The sequence below is a fragment of the Vanessa atalanta genome, chromosome 15 (assembly GCF_905147765.1).
Source record: "Vanessa atalanta chromosome 15, ilVanAtal1.2, whole genome shotgun sequence".
NCBI lineage: Eukaryota > Metazoa > Arthropoda > Insecta > Lepidoptera > Nymphalidae > Vanessa > Vanessa atalanta.
Window position 1 is genome coordinate 6374785 of NC_061885.1, and position 22292 is coordinate 6397076.

General features: G+C 32.1%; 1 protein-coding gene across 1 annotated transcript in view; it reads right to left on the minus strand.

Moving 5' to 3' along the window:
- LOC125069591 (3-phosphoinositide-dependent protein kinase 1) overlaps window positions 1-20451 on the minus strand; it is a 59419-nt gene extending 38968 nt beyond the window's left edge. Inside the window, exons 1-2 of the mRNA XM_047679133.1 lie at window positions 20253-20451; window positions 19017-19110 (exon numbers count right to left, since the gene is read on the minus strand). The gene's annotated coding sequence lies outside the window, so the exon portion shown is untranslated. The remainder of the gene's footprint in view (window positions 1-19016; window positions 19111-20252) is intronic.
- Between the last annotated feature and the right edge of the window lie 1841 nt (window positions 20452-22292).

Below are 22292 nucleotides of genomic sequence, written 5' to 3' on the forward strand. Positions count from 1 at the left end.
CAAAAACAACAAATACTATAAATAGTCCTGTATATATATAGTCCTGTTGATTATTGCAACAAAACTCTGACCTGACAAGTATTTACCTCTAGACACAGGGTCGAAGAATCGCTCAATGTATTCGTTTTATTATTACATTTACCTTGCAGTTGTTTACAAACAGCGCTCTTACACCATCTATAAATAGCACTCAATATAAACAGGCAATCATTCAGAAATGCGATTACTCAGCAATCTATGCGGGGAAGTCCGCATGTAACATTTTATTACGGAACTCAATACCGAGTTAAACACTACAATGAATATCCTTATTCAATCTATTATTGTCACACCATTACAATGTCATGTAATTTTACGAATAAAATATTTCCCACTAACTTTCTAATTTCTAATCTTTCTCCCTAAATAGTAATAATATTGTTTAGTTCTCTTCACAAAAGCTCTACATAATTAAAAAGTGATATACTAAATATTAAGTGTTTATTCTATCTACGTGTATTCTTAAAAATGTATTAATCTTACTACATAATTGCAAAAGATATCGTAGAAAATGTATTTTAAATTAACGGTAAGACTTAAACTTTAAATTCATTATATTTCTAACAATAAACGTCCCATTCTGTTTATTATATATTCTTGTCAATCAAATAACATTATGAATAAGATATTTGATCAAGATTAACTGTCAAAGATTTCTAAGAACTGAGTTGAAAGTGTAAACACTATTTTGAAATCACAACACATAACTTTATTTTGTATTGAATGGTAACAACTACTTCTAGAAAATTGTATGTAATTTTAATATCTAATAATGTAATATACTGTCGGAGGTGATACAAAAATTTTGTAAATCTTATAACCGTAATGTAAACTAACCAATAGTTGTAAATTTGGTCATTATTTCTCCCATAAACATACGAAAAACAATGTCAAAATCTGCCAATATAAAAAAAATATTTATACGAATAGCGCCTAAAAAACGGTTTCGGACCTACAGAGTTAAGTGGCTTATAAAATTATAAAAACGGTATACACAAACTCAACGCTACATTCGTGAAAAATATAGCTACACAATTACCGGCTATAATAGAAGGAAACATGAAAAATATTTACAAAGTATTACCTCATTTTTTTTTTCTATTATGTGTTGATTGTGTTTCTTATGTATCTATGATTACAAAATAGATGTATTTACATAACGTATTATATTAAGTAAATTCAATTTTAAGGTCGACCTAAAGAATAAACAACACACGTCTTTCGTTATTTGTAAAACAGTTAATATTTTGTTCAAATATACTTTATATAAAGGATATAACATCTTAGGTGCCATTGTTTCTGTCATCTACCGTCAATAGTGGCGCATTGACGATGTGAGAAGTAGGTACATAATTTATTTTTCCCAGTAAAGGTGCCATCAGGTTATATGCATCTTTTAAAAAACGATAAAAAGGAAATAAAAAACTATTGAAAATATTAGAAAATCTCATTTATAAATAAAATCAATATATAAATTATGTAGCTAATTAGACTATCACCGAGTTGCAGCTTTAAAAATACAATGGCACCAATTGAAGGCGCAGGTGACAGTTTCAAGAACAGCTGCCCTCCGGCCGCATGCAACAGATACTTGTTTACTAAGGAAGCCTTGTATCATTTAAAGATTGCTCGAACATTTGTTCGACGATCGTGCAGACACACCCGAGGTATCGGTATTTGTTTACGTCGGAAATGAGGGTGACTTCTTTCTTTCCTAAACACTCAGTGACTAAGTGAAGTGAACAAAACAAGTTGCGTCATGCATTCAGGTACGGTCGATGCGCTCAGAGTGACTTCAATATTCCTTTAAAAATATCAAGATCGAATAAGGCTCGTCGTGTACGAAGGTTCAGCTGCACTTTGTTTCTTAAGTTTCATCAAACAAAAAAAAAACAGTCAAGGGCCATATATGGACACAATTACGCAGGGAACTATTCACTTATATTTTTATTTATTTTGATGTCTCGTCCCCGTCATTAAAACGATATATTACTATTATAATATTAACAAAAAATCATAATAATTTACTACTTATTAAGTATACATACATGAAAGTCATTAGAACAATCTATTTTATTAAGCTTCTTGCTTTACACGGTTCGCGGTATCCTTAACATCAAGTCACTATAGTTTTCTTAGAATTGACACTTCAAATAGGTATTTATAAAAACATTTAATGATTGTACACAAGGAAAAATCGCTGTATCGCTGAAGTTAGCGTTAAATATCGTGCTTACCGATTAACCCAGTGAATAAATTGCATAACAAGTACAGAGTCCTTGTAAAATTTAATTAAATTAATATTAACTAATACAGTAAATCCATAAAATATTTTTCGTACATCTCATATCTGTATTATACTTTTGTTTGTTTCTTTTAGATGATATTTCGAATGTTTTATCTTATTTAAAGGAATAAATAAAAAAAAAATACAAATTTCATCTAAATCCGCCTTGCCATATTTGAATGATCACGAAAGAAACAAACAATAAAACTTAACTCATAAGCTACAGTTTACGCATTCTAGGAGTAGTAGGCGGAAGTCAGTACTTTATAATTTCAGAACAAAAATATTATGATATATTTAAATACATATTATTTAACTGAATATAGGTTATTAGGTACGTCAACGTAATCATTGAGTCAGCCAGACGATAAAATAGTCGTTACGACATAAATACACGAAAACTTTGTCGTAAGTTTTATAAATCTCCAAAGTGTGTATACTAGAAAGTTTTATTATCTTTAATCAAAAGCTTATATCCTCTGTCTTCAATGAGCCACAAAAAAAAATATTTTAAACATTTTATATTGATATTTAATTGAAACATTTATTTACCCTATGTCATGAAATGTTTTGATAAACGCATAAAACGAATGAAGCCTGATTTAATGTCGGATACTATGATTTTAAAACAACACTGGTTTAAAAATCCTTGAAAATAATCATATTTTTTTATTTGTATAGAAAAAACTCCTATTATGACATAAAAATTCATAAACGTTAAGTTTTTAACTTTGGAGAACTATTAACCAATTACTGTCGTTTATTTTCTCACCGAGGTTATTAATTTTAAAACAATAACAACTATTATAATAATTATTACCTAGTTATAGTAATATTTTAAGTCGTTAATATTTCTTAAGAAAACAACATAAATATAATTCGTTGATATCTAAATTAACCGTAAAAGAGATAATAAAACTATTTCACTACCGCGATATCTTTACACAAATTATATTTTCAATAGACTAACTACTATAATAACTATTACATACGTCAAAAATTCTACGAATACAGATAAATAAACCATTAGCGTGAGCAGTTGACGTAAATAAGTTTTTATCGAGAAGGTAATGGTTTATTGTTAGCAGGTATGGTTACACTTAGTCGACGCATCTAGACTTGCAATTCAACAAATCATGCATTGTAAGTTGATACGTTAGTGACGGTTTCTACGTCCGGTTTATTATTCGGATAAAACCTACCGTACGAACTATATTTATCGAATACGATAAGAAGATTTCAAGGAAATCGTAAACTCATTATAAATATACATTGTCACAAATATACTTAAATTTTTTCGAACGCTTCGTTATCGATGTCCATAAATTAAAATTATTATTTCACCGCAAAAGCAGATCGTGAAAAGTGCAAAGACACTTTATAATACATGATCAATAACTACGAGTACAAATCTATAATAATATTTTTTGTAAGGAAAAATGTACTCGTTAATTATAAACAATTATAATCAAACATGAATCTAACAAACACATATCCTCAATTACAAAATGATTGCAACTTAACTTGCATATAAAAGCTTTACACGATTATTCTATTTCTGCAATGTAGGGCGACCACAGATGCTGGTTTGACACAATATGTTATATGCTTTGTAATAAACCCTTCAAAGCATCTTAGCGCTATAATATATAATGAGGAAGTGCCTATTCTAACGGGCTTGCAAATAGTCCCAAAGCTCCACACTACCAAGTACCAGTAAAGATTTGCCAAAGTCATAACTCACAAGCAACAGACACTCACGTATGTGAAATCTATTCATGTAAATATAAAACCATCGTTAACATTGTTATTTCTTAGAATAGTCATCTATTTGAAAAAGCCTGACTTGCTGGAATAAATTATCTAGTAATGTCGTGGTACGTGTCGGTACTCGGTACAGCAAATGTCTGTTTTACCTGATAAAGGGTAACTCTAGTCGTGGCGCCATCGCAGTGACCACCTACTCATGCACGTGCCTCGATCGTGCGTCACGGTTTTACTACAATTCGCCCTATGAATAATAACATTTCGCTTTTATCTGGTATATTAGTTTTCGATAAAGTTTGTTTTTAACAACATTATCTGATTTAACAGAAACGATAACGATTCGTCGATTCCAAACATCACACACATGCACGTATACTTGATATGGCGGCAAAAAATAAAAGGTATTGGAACCAGGTGCTAATCGACAATAGCTCGTGTTAAAAAAAGGAAAGAGAAGTAAGCTGTGTCAAACAAAGGTTTCTGCTACATCCGTTTCTTATTTTAGAGGTACTTGACGGCGTATGTACACAAAACAAGTAACAAGGCCGTGTGACAGACAAACAATTGTTTGAATAAATCATAGTGGTGCGCGTTATGATCCAGGTTTTAAAATATATTTTTTTTTTCATAAATTGTCAATGGCTGTGCACATATTACACATATTTAAATAAAAATAGATCTTGCGTGATGGATTAAAATACGTTTTAAACAATATGTTTATGGAAACGCTACAATAGGTTGCTTTATATCTAGGAAGACAAAATAGTTTTATAAGAGATGGCCACCTTTAAAAAAACAGATATGTTTAAGTTATATTTTACTAAAGACTAAGAGTATGGATTAATTATAAGCGAAATGTTCTTTGCATTATATTTACATATAAAAAAAACATAAGTACTATATATCTTATGTTTAAACAAATCATTTATATAGGTACCTAAATAGCTCCATATGAATCAGACTTTCTGTTTGAATCTGGTATAACACAGTATATTACTGTATTACTCAAAAATCTATGTCATTTCTGATTAAATTTACCTTGAAATAAATTCAAGTAGTGATGCGCCTTTAGATTTTAAACATAGCAGAGATCGTTAAAGCGCAGTTACAATCTGGTGAAGGTTAATAGTGAAGGTAATAATTACTCAGAAAAATGTGTTCCGTCTAATCTTAATCATGAAATGTCGAATGACAATTGTATAGCCAAGGCTGTGTAATTAAGCTAAAAACGATGAGCTGCGAAGAGTAATTCCTCTTAATTACAATAATTTAACAAAATTACTTTGTGAAAAAAACTTAACAATGTGTAAGTGTTGTATTACGACCCAGACAGTCGACCTTATGCTCAACAACCTTCAGCATTAGCGGAACTAGGTACGTAAATACGACGACTTATGTAACTGGCACGCCCGCCTCCAAGACGCCTACCTGCCCACCCCCTACGACTCGATGCAGCTGCACTGCACCACGACCTTTGGCATTTCCACCTCCGCGACCCATAAAACACGAGGAGCATTGCGCTATCGTGCGCGTTTCAAATCAGTGTGGGCGTTATGATTGTCTAGTTATCTAGTAGAACACTATAGGTTGGTACGCGTGTAATAATGGGGTTTCTGCTTGATCGCTTATGTAATTCACCCTTCTCTTACAAACACTGCATAATGCTATAATAATAAATTACTGTGAAAAATATATTGCCGGTGTAACCAAGATAAAAGATGATTACTTTTTATTTAAAACATTCATTTTAATTTGCACATTGATTATAAGTTTTTTTAAGGATAATTAGATATCTTTGAGTGTGTCACTTTATGGTATTTGTTGTTTAATTTTCCTTTGAGAAATTATTTATTAAAAAACATCATTAATAGATATAGCTATATTAAAATATTAAACAGTATGAAGCACCAAAAAGTACTCCGCAAATATTAAGGTCGCGTACAATTTATACAAGATGACTATTACGATTACGATTCTCTTCTCGGGCCTCCACTCCTCTTGAGATGGTTTGGAGCTTTTTCCACCACTGCTTCAATGTGTATTGGTAAAGATGGGTCAGAATTTAATCTGACACATTCTCACAACGTTTTACTTCACTGCCGAGAGCTAGATTAATTATAAACATAAATTAAGAATATGTAACGTCAGTGGTGCTTGCCCCGAGGCTTGACTCCGTAATCATCGGGTAAGATTTAAGTTTTCTAATCATTTGACTCCCACTCCCTCATACTCTCAGACGTTACATTATACTCATAAGTTATATTATATTAAAGAAATATTTTATAATTAATGATATCTTCACGACCTACGTTTGGGGACGGCGTCCATACTCAAATACACTCGCAATTTCCTTACTCTCATAGTACGATAAACAATAGAACGGCAACCGACATGACCAGAAATAAATCAGTCGCAGCATGAAAAGGCTGCTGAATGCTACGTTTTTAGGGATTTTATTGTCCAAAAACTTAGGGGATAGATAAATCTCTAAAACTTTTATCAGGCCAACCCGGGCTTCCTACCAGGCCCCTCATACTCTGCAGCCGTACAAGGTAACTAGATCAATAAAGCCTCTAAATACGATATAAATATATGAAAACGGTCGCTAACATTCTACATACTTAAATACAAGTCGTAATTGTCCTATCAATTGATTATTTTTACACTTAAATACTTCCTGCTTATAGGTTATTATATTTTTATTACATTGTCATTTCAAAATTGCAAACACTGCAACATACCAATACTAAACATGAGTGTCAAAAATGTTGGTTAAATTAAATTCACTGAATACATTGTAAAAGATACATAATATTTTTTTTAGATTTCAAAATAACTAAGTCGTCAAATAAAATGTTATGCAATTTTGTGATTAAGTTATTTGGTATATTGATTTATTTTATATTACTTCAATCAAATTACAAAGCATTTAGTAATGACAATAATTAACAAATTTGATGCCAATAATTGACTAATAGATACTAATCATCATAATTAAATGTAATATGTCATTTAATATAAGTTTATAGGATAATTTGATACTATTATTAAAATCCGTTGATGTCAAAGGCTGCAAATAATAATTGATCTATTACGCCACGAACTTGTTATCAAATGAAACGCTAGAATAAATGTGGCGAAAGAGGAGAACTGCGCAATACTTCAAGGGGACGCGACGACGACGTCACGAACGAGGCGGTGCGAGCGTGACATGTCCGACGCTTGGCGTATGTACGGATTCAATTTCAGGATTAATATTATATTCTGTTAAGTTAACACTTTAAGTCTATCTCCATTTTTTTTTTGTTCATACATATCAACGAAATATTTAAAGTACACAATTCTTTAGAGGAGGATTTGTTTATAATACCTTTATTATTACTTATGATATTGAATTTTGTAAGTTATATTGTTTCGTGAGAACATACGTCACTTGCGACCCATGAAAAAAAAATATAAATATTTCATTAAACATAAATATTTTTGCTGATTGTCCAATCGTTGATAATAAAAATTCCTAGAAATATACATAACCGCTAAAACAACTTTTGTAAATACTTTACGCAATCAAAGAAACGTTTATATTTCTTCAATGTTTATGTTACTTAAACGGCGCATTTTATTGTACTTATAAAACTTTTCTTTATCACACTTTAAGAGAACAATCTTCAATAATAACGCTTTATTCAAGTTATAAAATACTATGTAGTAACAAGGCCAAGCGAAAATTGTGTGACACAAAGGAAAATCAACGTCATACACACGTGTCAACTAGCAATGAAATAGATGTAATCATATTTTTGTATTTTTATACTTGAAAGTGAGTTTCGTTCTATTTCCGCGCAGTCCTCAACTGTTGTGCTATTTCAGTCACGATGACCATCATTTACTACATTTAGTTACGTAGAAGCAGAAGGTTTAATTAAGAAAGTTTACGACATGGACATAGAAATTTTGCGTCAATCAAACCACCAAAGTTTGCTCCGACATAATATACATTGCGACTATAAAAAATACACAGAATATATATAAGTCATCTCTTCGTACATGTATATTTATCGCTTAAATTTACAATTATAAATTAATATATATTTACAACTAATACTGTTTAATATTATTAAAATCACGCAATTTAAGTAGGTATATGAAATATATATGATATTGATTTATTTCATAAAGGCAATTGAGGAAGGGCTTTCTGATGATAAGTTCACCTTCGCCAATACGTACAAATATATTCATATTGATCATAATATAGTAAGTCCGATTAAGTGGTGTGCTCGTACTCAAGCATATTATCTTCGTTTCCATGCTAATTATGCCATCTATGTAGGCACTTAATTGTCGTACTTTTGTGCTACTAAATTGCATGTGCATTCCATACATTACTCAAATCTTGAGTTAGAGTGATAATAAAAAACTTGCATATTTTACAGGTCTATTTTATAAATCTACTTATTAAGGAAGTCATTAGGTATTAGTATTTTTAAATAACCTTAAACATTATTTAAGTCTTACGCTTATATTTTGTTATAATACTATTAAATCATGTTAACAGTTAATATTGTATATTCAGTGGAACAAAACTATAGTAGTTCATTAATGTCGTCATCGGAAACTAGGCTCACGGTTGGATACGTAGCTAGGGTATATAATGCTGTTAAATGCAGAATGCAAGCGTCAGAGGGACGGCGTGGGGTGAATGTGGTGGCAGGGGTGTACGGAAAGGGTGTACTATCGACGCGACAGCGCTACGTCATTTACGGCGCCACGTGGGCGATCAATAGTGACGTCGGCGTATTGGGCGGGAGGTGGTGAGGCTGCGCGCGCACTGCCGGCCGACCTACTTACGATTACGTTTCAAATTTTCACGTAGCGTCTACGTAACGCAATCGAACGCTTGGCTGGCAGGACTCAAGACAGACGTACCGCGCATGCGCGCCTCTCGAACTTGCCAGACGACGCTCTGCATCGTGCCCCACATAGAATTTTCATTCATTGCACAATATTGCTCAAAACGATAGAAAGCCAAAATTAATACCGTATTTATTACCTAAAACATTTTGTTTGTCTTTACAATCAGCCCCAATGTTTTCATGAACGCATACTAATTTCAAACCAACAAGGGTATCGTTTATGTCAAAAATAATATTCGAAACACTGATCAATACAAAATATGGCAGTATTTAAAATACTCATTCTGTTAAATTAAATTATTCGAAAACGATGTTAAGTTGTTAACGTAACATTTTATTATTAAATCTAAAAATCTATTTTGGTTCATGTCATAATTTCGAAGCTCATCAGATAATCAGATAATTACATTTTCCCAAGAAGTAATAGACTACAAAAAAAACCACCGATAAATGTTACGTAGGCCGCCTCTAACAGACGAGGAAGCCTACGCTTTCATAATAAGTCATTAAATAAAACTGCAGTAAAATTACTACGCTTATCAAAGGCAGCAGCTACTAGCTAGTAGCCGTGGCCTACTTGTTTGTATGTCGCACGCCGCAGCTCGACGGCATCGCACTCGTACCTTCAACCTACTGACATATACAACCTACTCTTAGACATATTGTAGCTAACGAACGATGCTAGTTGTTCTCATATATATTGCTTTCATATCATATCTCTAATTTATATATTAGTCGACAAATCAAAATATTTTATTTTTTCTATTACACAAATTATTATTTTCTGTTACAAGAATATCGAATACGCCTTGATTAACCTTGACCAGATTTATTAATTATATAAGATTTAATAAATATCTTATAAGTGAAAAGTGTAAAAATAAATAAAAACTTCAATTTTAGACGTGTAACGATGTAACCAATCAGTAAATATATACTTAAAAGTAACAGATTTGTTACGTAATAAATTAGCTAGTTTGGTTATAAATGCTCTTAAACTGTGAGCACTCTTTTTGCGATTTTTAATACGAGGCTTCTATTTATAGAAAAATCGGTTACAGATTTATATAAAAAAAAATATGATCTTTGAACGATATTTGAACTGCAGTCACTATAGACGTCACATTTGAAACCATTCGTGATATATACACAATATACACAACTTTTAATGTAGTTTATTTTTTATAAAAAAATACCATGAACATTTTAATATTCATGTGTTATTTAATTATAAAATTTCTCCGAAAAAGTAGTTCGGAGTGAATGACAACTAATATAATCATAATGTTTGCGAGCATTTTTATATATCTATACATACACCGGCAAAATATACGCTTCTAAAAAATTCTAAACGTATTTACATTTATGTCATTATCGTAGAAATCAATATTCGATTAATTAATAAACGCAAATACTAAATATATAACAAGTTCAATCAATAAGATAAGTTTTCTTATTCTTGTTTATAAATGATAATATTATTATAAATTAATAAAACAAAGTTACATGTTAGCTTAATTTGCAATTTTCTATTTAGCTTGTGATTAGTGGAATATTTATTTAATTAGCGATACGACAAACACATTTAATATACAAACTAAAACATTAACTCATAATACGATTTAATGAGATGTTCAGATAAGTAACAGTATCGTTCTAAGTCGTTTGACCGAAGGAAAAGTTAGAGAAGTGACTTTAGTAAGAAAATATACAATAACAGACAATTTTTAAAATATTCGCTCCAGAAACTGCAGTAATTCTGACGCAGGGGAGAGATACGCTTCAAGCTGCACCAAAAGGTCAATTTTAAAGCTATATAACTTTAGTAGCTATAGCAATTGGCAGCACTATATTACGAAATAAATGCATCCACTGCATTGGCACAGTGTGGATTAGCTGCGTGCGCACGTTGGCATCTGTCGACGCGGAATCAATACTGAGGACCCAAACAAACTGGGTGCTAAGGCACCGTGGGCAAGTGACCTATTTAACAGACCAGGTCGCCGGTCTGCACAACATCGCGTCATTTATTAAAATCGATCTTTCTTGTTCCTGTAAACAGTAACAAATACGTTTAAAAAATTACAAAACCAATTGATTCCCCAATGATACAAAATCATCGATATCTCTCATACACTACACTACGTTTGCTTAGCGATTAAAATATTAATAATTATTGTCAAGAAGGTGTTATATATATATTGTTAATTATGACAATCATAATTTATATTTTAATATCGGCGAAAACATCAAACTATGAAAACATAATAATATTTAATGACATTTATATGGTATATAAAACTAATTAATTTACATATCTTGACATTTTGCATTAGCATAAAATTAGAATAGTCGTAAAACTATACTTGATCTATTATTATCATCAAGTAACAATATATATTAGATATTCATCACTAGAAAAGTTGCTATAATTAGCACCGAGTAGACTCTTATCATGATAAATCTAAGGCTTCAAAATAACATCGGTTATCATATTTCATTACTTAGATATAGCAGTAAGAAAAATAGGCACCGTTGGTAAGTAGCCATCATAACCTTACCATCTTTCATATACATTGGCAAAGAAATAATAATCATTCCTTATATGTATATGCAACGCTAACCATGTACTAAGATATTACCTCTCCTGTGCCTGTTACTCGGCTCACCCGTCAAACCGAAACCGGAACAACGGAAATAGCATACCATACAAAGTGAATGAGCAAATCGTATTTATCTATTAAGATATTCAATTACGTTTTTAAATTCATTTTTACGATGAGTGTTTTCAATAACTTACATTTTATATCTATACGAGTAGATTGCTTTTCAAAGTAAATCACCGAAGGTCAATGTTCTAAAAACATTTCTGACTGCAGTATTGGTTAAAGGGTTTTCCCGTTTCTATTCTGTAGAACTATAAGGAAAATGTGTATTTGTTCATAAACAACTCAACAACAAGTGAGTATCTGACAGATACGATTTTTTAATCGTGATAACATATTGGTTTCAAATATAAGTTTCCTGTTTCAATTATAACATTTTTATATATTATAAGTAAATACGTGCCAATACAGATTTATGTATAAAACGATGATGCATTTATAATAATACCTACACAAGAAGACTTATGCAATCAGTTATGGGTGTTATAATTTTAGCCTACTTCTAATTCAGGAGGACCCAAACAAACCATCAAAAGCAGTGGCCTACATTCCGTTGTCTGAGGGCGAGCACAAGATATCGGTATGAATCATGCAGGCGCGCCGACAAGCCGCCCGCTGCGCTATTCTAGGTGGCAGTGATGACAAAACCTCAAATGCTTTATGTATTGTATCGTTGATTTTTGGAACGCTGTGCCTTAAATCAAACGCCATAAATGTTACAATCCACAGAACACGTCAAAACATACTATGGAGCAAAGCATTAATGAAACATTCTGAAATAGTGATGCGTGTTGTACATAGATAATAAATAAACGATTTTTTAAAATGTTTTTTCCTAGTTTTTTAATTTGTAGCTTATATCATATTTATAGGCCAGTCGTAACATATTTATTTTAGGACTGATTACTGTGTTGTGACTAGACACGGTAATGTTATACCGAGGCAAAGTTGAAATGAAAAGGTAGTAAAAATAAGGCTAGATTAAATAGTTATTGTTGTTTCACAAAAAAAAACTAAGGCGCAATGAAAAATGCAGGTTCGCGACCTTAGCCCACTTACCAACACCGACACGATCGACCGATCGAATCGAAAGACGTGTACGAATCTAACTCCAAGATAATTATTTTAACATCCATTGATCGCTAAAGGTGTGCTGTTTATTAAATATTATTTAATCTGACATTAATGGACGTTGAACAAGAGTTATTTCTCAATAATTCTTGGACTTATTAGCTTTCTATGTACGCATGAACACTCGATGGCTGCGTGAAACCCCGCGCCAACAAATGAGAACTGTCGTTCTTGACTCTTGTGACACGATTTCAAAATGCTGGGTGTTGATTGACAGACACTGCTGTACTCAATGATACTTTTTGAATTCTGTACAAATTGAACATAGTATATTTTTCATTATATCGCTTATAAGCTGTATCAAAATTAAAATTTCTGGTCTTATTCATTTTGATCCATTTCTTATATAATACAATAGCTTTCTATATATTATATAATTGCTATATATTGATCATCATTGATAAGCTATTCATATAGCGAGATTAAACTAAAAAGTTAGTAATACCCAATATCGTATTACCCAATAAATATATTAAAATAATTAGGTATTTCAGGCTCACATGAAAACATGTTCCATTGCTTAATAATATTTTTGCACATTCTATAAATTTTTCTTTATTTAAAAATTTATATTTTATACAAGAGACGTTAAAAATGTTGATAAAAAAAACATATTAATGTACGTATGACTTTATATTTATGTAACGCCATACTTTGCATACAACTTTTACAAAATATAACAAATAAAGCCATACAAAACAGAGCTCTGTCGTGTAATAAGAATATGTAATACTAAAGCACTTAGTAGGCTATACAACAGTTATAACACTAAAAGTATTGCACGCCACGTGAGTGACAACGCCAAGTCGTGGAGGCGCGGAACGACCTTGTCATGGCCTTTTGAATTGAGCAACAAACAAACGGACGTCAGTTTTAACAAAGCGCGCATAAACACAAACAAGAATCATAACGTGAAAAAACCAGAACAAACAGGAAACCGCATCAAATTATATAAAATGAGTTTATATATATATATATATATAACATACAAATTCTTGTTACTTTTGAGGCTATAAATTATAACAGTTCAAAGTATATGCACTATTTATAACATAATTATTCATGTAAACTAGATTTAAAGATAAAAAGACACATTATGAAATTTCCTTGGAACATAAACAAACAAAAAGTATCCGAGATTAAATAAGGGCAGCGGAAAAACACTGATTAAAAAACAACTGTATTTTGCTAAATGTAGCTCAAATGAAAACAAATGCAAACTATAATAAAATAAGCTGAATGGTGTTGACCTGGCGAGGCTTATTAAAACACGAGCTGTTTTTCTTTGTACAAATTACAATGTCATTACGAATAATACGCCTCGGGAAATGCGTCGCTCTAATGTTTAATGAGACTCATTGAATCCCTCGTAATATTGTGGGAAATAGAGAGCGCAGTTAGATGTGGCAATGACGTTGTTTTCGCAAAAACAGTACCGTCGGCAAGGCTGTCGACAGACCGACATGACACCAATGTTGTGTTCATATCCTGTTTACTTTAAGACATGAATTAACAAAATTCAAGGGAAATTCGTTTCATTATCCTTTGTCTACCTTATGTTTACAATAATATCTAATATATTCATTCCATTAATGTTTTTTAAAATTCCTTTACAAATGAGTAATCAGTGCTGTAATTTTTGTATTCTTCGAACTGTAATAAAGTTCGAGGAAGACATAAATTTATATACTCCGTGCAGTTTCTTTGAAATAACATAACAAGGGAAGTGGGACATGTAATGAAGCAACATCAGAGTTTGTTTTTCATACTCAAACCGTCCGTGACTAACAAACCTTGATAAGAAACGTCATATTATTGAAAGTTTACAAATAAACTTATATTTACTTGATGTTAGCCCGTGGTAGCTTTGGAATTTTCAGAACTACTTTCTTAGCAGTTGCTGACATCATAAAATAAAAATACATTTGAAATTTCAGTATTGGAATCAGTAGTAGGTAATTTCGGCTAAGTGTTGATATTTGATAGCCAGTCAGGACAAACTATTTTATAAGTCTAGATTAGTTAGCGAAGCATAACATAATACTCGAACGTCGAAACCTTACAATATTGTTCTAAAATGATAACTCAGTTAAAGAAGTCGGACACGGTTTCAGTTAACATACATAATATAGCAAGCCTACAAGTTACGTATTTAAAGGCCGTACAGCAATGAAGAAACGTTTCTCCGCCGTCAAAACACATTGCGTAACGCACTCACATTCTCCGATCCATATCGTTTTAATATTACTGCATTCCTTTTTAATCCATGTAATATTCATAGTATATATACCACTAGTAATACCAAAATATCTTATTAAAAGTATTATTTTAAACAACAATACCTTAAAATAAGATTTCAAGCAGTCAAAACATGTTGCGCAATGTACTTACTACATGCATTCTAACGTGACCGACGCCGACGACGGCGGTGCCACTTACAACATATAACTTTCAATCTCTATTAAAATGTTTAGTAAATACTTAATACTTGACTTACTTTACGACTATTAAAAGATTAAACTATATTAAAAACAAGCCCCACAGTGTAACAGTGTGTAACATCTGATATATCACTTTAGTAATAAGGAACATTAACATTTTATCCTCTCGGAAATACCATCTGACAGCTAAACCAACACTAGGACGTAGCTCCGCACGCACTCATTGGTCAAGTTAAATAGTACGCGCTTCCCCGGCTTCCTGATCCACATATCCGTCCCCGTTCACAAACTACTCCCACATATTGTAGTAAATCCATAGGATAGATTTACATATTAAAATATAAACATAAGGTTTTACGTTGACAAAAAATATATAGGTTTGTCTTGAATAAAATGATTTCATATCACCACCGCAATTAACATTGAACAAATATTATTATACAGTCGACAAACATTTTATTGAATTGAGAAGCGATAAAACAAAAAACAGCGGAATATTTTACGCTTCAAATAATTAATTTCAGGGTACATTATCTTACAGAACACGTTATTATTAACAATTCTATGTCCTATACAAATAAACTATTATTTGTTTATGAAGTGGTTACAAGCTTATCCTATATCTTTACATTGATATTGTGTACGTAACCATTTCCGGAAAACTATTTTGGTTTACGTACTGATTATCTATTTATAATATTGTAGATAATATCCTGTCTGACTAAATATGGAGGAGAGGTTTCGTATTGTAGAGCTGTAATAATTTCTTAAAATATTTATTTTAATTTCTTGATTTTCAATTTCACTCCGTTCAAAAACCTTTTGCACATTGAGACAAGTAAAATTCACCATATACCATTCACAAAAAAAAGGTGGTTGAGAGTAATTAAAAATGTTCCTTGCCATGTTCAAAACTATTACTATTCTTTTACATATAAATATATTTTTAAACGTCCGCAGACGATTCCTCGTCTTATTGAAATTCAAATATATATTGAGAAAAGACAATGAATATGCAAATTTCTTAAAATTTACTTCTTAATGAATCTTTAGGACCCAGATTAATAGAAAGAGGTAGAACACCAGCGGTATAAAAGCGCTTAACTAAGTGATTATTTATAAAATTGTGTCAAAAGCAGCATGTATGGATGTACTGAATCAAAAACGCTGCCAACGAATATTTATTTGTTCTTTATAAAATAAAACTTAATTCAATAAGTACCTACTTATTTGTAAATTAGGCCCCACTTGTTACTTTTAAATTAGTTAAAATTTTTTGCTTTAATGAAGCAATTATTATGACGTTGTCTAGCGCGTCCGGTTTCTCATACCGCACTCAGCACTGGAACGCGAATAGTTATTTTCCTTTTCCAAATTCAGCCTCATTTGCAGTGCTTGAATGTGATAGCGCGGCACTCTGTCTACCTTTTACTATTAGCTTGAGGGCACAAACTATAAATAGCACCAACGGGCCATTTCTGCAGGACTCAGATTGTAATGATATCGCGCATATATCCGCGAACCTCTATTTATGTGAGTAAATATCGGAAATGTTTTCACATTCTTATAGTACAATCATAAAGATCTAAATAGGTTTATGCACTCTAAGTGTATTATTTTTATTTTATTTTTTTGAAAATTTATCGAACTTCGCGCGCTAAAACTTATTGAAATTCGATCACACGACACCGAAAGTGTAGCGCTCATGTTGCACGGTGCACCTCGTGAAATCAATGCAGTGCAATATTGTTTGTAAGCGACTAATACGACCTTCATTATGATTAACATTTATTTTATCTAAATATAAAAGACATAATCAGCAATCAATGATTATGAAAAAGTTATACATTATATAATTATATTTCCCAATTGCCAGTCCCTGTAACTGTTTACTATGAAGCTTAACATTTAAGAACCGATATTTTGACGAAAATGGCAGCAAATAAGATACGTAGATTTTAAAGAGTTTGTAGGTTCCGAACAAAGAGTATGTGTGAACATGTATCGAAGGAAAACAAAATTAAAGGAAAAAACCATGAGAAATATAATTTTCCCACATTATGTACAAGTATATAACAACCTAACCGCAGTTCAGCGACTTGATTAAATAACTAATAACCTTCTCTTGTTTAAGTAATTCGGGTTGTTTGTTTCAAGCGATATGTTTACAAGTCCAGAAAATTTCTAATTATCGAAAATTCACAATGGATTAATAAGATTATTATATAATATATTTATGATCAATCATTAAATAGTAACCTACTCAGGTTACTATTTAATGATGATGACAGTTAAGTCAAAAAGAAGTGTAATGATTTCAGAGCTCATGTATTTGAGTGTAATTTTCCCTCAATTACTTTTGAATGTCTGATATCATTAAAATCTTTACATTATTTTAAGTGATACAAACTACAAATTAATTCATTCATTTTGATTTATGGAATAGATATCTTGGTCCTGCGCTATGAATGATATGTACATTGCCTCATTCAATCAACTTATCGATATCATTGACGACACAAAACAAGCCAAGCTGTACTGTGCTCTAACAATTATTATTCTTTTAAATTACAACAGATGACCACGTGGGAAGGAGGTAGCCTACTTAGGCTTTCACGATCTTTGTCCACGAGTAAAACTTTCCGTTATATAATAGAAGTACTCGTGTTCTAATTGTCCCCGTCTATTCGACGCAATAAATTTCAATTTTGTTTTAATAAGGTAAATAATTAAACGTTAATAATTCATATGTAAATTAAATAAACTTGTAAATCTCTCGAACAGATATTGGTTAATATTTATAAATAAAAAATATGCTTTAGTAGCAAATAGATCACGACATATTTATAAAACAACTTTCACTTAATTGTATTTAAAATGATAATTAATATAATTTTACTGTAGCAATTTTGTTATTTGGTACTTATCGAGGAAAATATAAATGAGAAACAAACGGAGAAAGTAATCAGGAACGTGTAATAGGTACAATAGTTTATTTATAATATTACCGACGAAAGAATTAGCCGTGTAAACAATAAAGAAGCATTATAAAAGAGGCAGTGAATGCAATTATAGCGACGTGGCATTCACGCTAGAGCGTTCACGTCGTATTTGTTTGTAAACATACAACAGTCGTACTTGTGAAGGTTATATGTATTTAAAAGTTTCACTTTACCTATAAAACCGGTCAAGTGCGAATTAACTTGTTGTCGAAATGTTTCAGCGGAGTATTATACCATATTATTAATGATAGTACCTATATATCTGATATCTTCGTATTTCGGCTGGACAAATGAGCCACCTCGTGGTAATTAGCTACCGCTACCCAATGGACATGTAAAAAATATTAACGGGAAAGGTTCATGGCCAATGTGCTTCCAACCATGGAATATGAAGTCCCTTTTGACTCGCTCACTCGCCCTTCAAGCCGGAAGATAAAAATACTAAGCATTACTATTTCGCGTTAGACTATGTGATGAGTCGGAGGTGTGCACCCAGACGGTCTTGCACAAATCGCTACCACCAACTATTTAAAATAACAATGTTAAAGTAGTGTTTGTAAGCATAAATGTTATGTAGTCTATTCCTTTTTACTAAAAATTAAAAAATCTCGTAAGTATTATGATTCTTATATTATTGAGGTCGAATGTTCAATGTCAAAATTAAATTAAAATTAGCGCGAGGAGTGCTTCATAAAAAAAGTCAGCACAAGACCTTAATAATGAATCGCAGTTTAGAGAAAAATACTGAAGTGCAAAGTGCAACTCACCTTGTTTGCTGTCACGAAATGGTAACGTGCGGTATGACGTCTTCACCTAGTTACCTTCGCACTTGGTGGACATCTGCTTGTTTTCTTAGGAATCCTTAAAAAAAAATACAAAGTAGATTTTTAGGGTTCTACTAAAAGTACAAAATAATTACTCAAAAAAAAAATACTAATTACATTTAATAAATACTTATTAAATAAAAAAAAAACTTCTATATTATATTTTTTCATCAAAAAATGATTAAAAGTTTTTTTGTTATTATTAATGTATTTTACTCCAAAAGTTATTCCATAACTGTTAACTGAAATGTCATGATGTTTTGTTTTTTAGGGTTCTATACCCAAATGGTAAAACGGGATCTTATTACTAAGACTCCGCTGTCCGCCCGTCCGTCTGCCAGCAAGCTGTATCTCATGAACCGTGATGGTTAGACACTTGAAATTTTTACAGATGGTGTAATTCTGTTGCCGCTATAACAACAAGTCTAACAGAAAAAAATTAATATGAATATGGGTCTCCCATACAACAGACATGTGTGGTACGGAGTGCCCTTCGTACGCTAGTTCTACTCGCACTTGCGGGTTTTTTTAATTTTATTTTTAGGAACACAGGCGGGAATTCACCCTTTCTTCCGTTCTTTAGGTGATTAACTGTCTTATCGGGTAATACATAGACTACCCCATCATCGCTTGTAGACGTAAAAATCAAGAAATATTAACAATAACATTGTCAATACGCCGCCAATCACTTGAACCGCCAATATTATAGCTGTCTGTAATTGCACTGACTCACTCACCCTTCAAACCAGACCCTAGCAATACAAGGTGCTTCTGTTTGGCAGTAATGGATAAGTGTGTGGTGTGTCTCTCTAATTCGAGTATAGTGATTTCGAAACAAGAGAGTAATATAATATCTAAGATAGACTACCAATTCGTTAATAAACAAAAGATGCGTTGATAACAGCGCAATTTACATTTAATTGATTAAAAGATTAAAATAAAATTTACAAATTTATTTAAAATATTTTGAAGTTAACATGTTACAATTAAAATATCTATTTTGATAAATAAGCGACATTGACTTGACAAGATTAGATTCAAGGTCGTCTAGACCAATATATGTATTGTGAAAGTAGGGTTATATTATACAATGTTAACGATTAGGTTTTTTAAATTTTATATTTTTGTATTTAGAGTTAGAAGAATGTAAGGGCAAAAAAAAGATTATAGAAATCATACCATCATAGCTTTAACACATTGTGACCCCGTTGTTATGGTCGTTGCCAAATTCATTGCAAAATTTACGTTTAACTGACAATAAATCACAAACTCTCTTGTCCACTAACACTTAATATTTTTAATGTAACAAAAAACCCACTTTACAATTATAGTATCGTAACTTTTTACAGTTATTCACAAAAAAACATGGTTAATTCATCTACCAGACAGATAGTGGTAGACATTAAACGTCAGATTTTGCCTTCAACAACACCATCGCTTCTCGCCATCTATTGGCTATTACCGAAAGTATAACGAAGGGTACGAAGTCAGAATGTAATACGGACTACGAACTCGCTATTATGACAGTATGCTTGACAATGATATAAACTTTTTACTTGTGTAATTGATCAAGAGATGGTGCTATAATGCAACAAAAAAATATTTTTGCCTATTCTAAATATAAAATACCTAATTGTGCCGTTATGGGTAATGGTTTAAAATTGAAATATAATAACCATTTTGTAGTTTCTTTGATGGAAATATTTTTTTTATACCCTCGGTAAAAAGGATATAAAGATAGAATAATTGAAGAATTTCTCTTCAGTGGTGATCGAGTTACGTGTAGGTAACACGGAACTTAATTGAAATAACTAGTTATCTTCCTACTGATGAAAAATATGGCAGTACATTATGTGGGGATGGGTTACGTTATGATGAATCATTAAATAAAATAGTATTATTATATTTTAATTTATAACTAGCGAAGTGAATTTTGCATAGCACCTAGTTTTTGGTATTGTTTGTAATATTTAAGTAGTATTGTGTACCTACTGCAAAGATTTTAATTATTTGTTATATTGTTACTGACTAGTATAAGAAACATTATCCTCATCTATATTATTTGATGGTTATATGTCGAATAAAATGTACATTGATAAATCACAAATGAGTTCCCTAGCTAAATCACTTTTAAATTATATTAACCTCTTTTTTTATGTCAAAAGATGGCAAACGAGCAAGAGGCTCACCTAATGGAAAGTGACTACCACCGCCCATGGACATCTGAAACACCGGGGGGCTTGCAGGTGCGTTGCCGGCCTTTCAGGAAAGAGTACGCTTTCCTGAAAGTAAGCTGGTTCCACAGCGTTCCTCGGAACATTCCCCGTGATAAATTCTGTAGAAGATGCAAAGCGATCCAACATCTCTACGCAAAGCCAAAGGATCAAGCAGATCGGAAAGGGCTTGATCGTCGATAATTCGAGCCGCTCTACGTTGGATACGGTCAAATGGGAGGAGCTGGTACTTGGGGAGCACCCGCCCAGAGGTGAGAGCAGTATTCCATGTGAGGCCGAATTTGCGCCTTGTATAGACTTAGACGATGGGCCGACGTGAAATACTGTCTTGCCTTGCTGAGCACACCGAGCTTTTTTGATGCGAATTTGGCTTTGCCCTCCAATTGACTGCGGAACTGAACAAGGCTCGAAACATCGACGCCAAGTATTCCGATACTAGTTGTGGCGGCTAACGGAATGTTCTCGAATCGTGGAGATACGACAAATGGTGTTTTTTTAGCAGTTAACGCGCAAACTTGCGTCTTTTTGGGGTTGAAATGGACTAGGTTTAGCCGACCCCAGTTCGAGACTGTTTAACGAAGACTCGATTTCAGACACAAGTTTGTTCCGGTTTTCTTCGACGTTTTCCCGAGAAATATTAGCATGATGAACTCCCCGGTTTGTTTTTGAAGGAAATCGAGCATTAGTCGTGACATTATTAAACGTTAATTGAGAAAATTAGGTTTCCTATCTTTAGCAAAGTCAGAAACTAGAAGTAAGCAGTTATAAAAAGGTTAGGTAAGGCGTTACTAATATACCATCATTTGTTTTTTTATTTAATGAAATTAAACGTTATTTTTTCAAACTATATTAGGTTACCATTACAAGTATGACACATCCATGGCAATTAGTCTAACTCGGGCTAGACTTTTTTTCAGGTAAACATTAATCCGGTACGATCATCACCTATTACATTACAGTAAAACCAATGTTATACTATATTCGA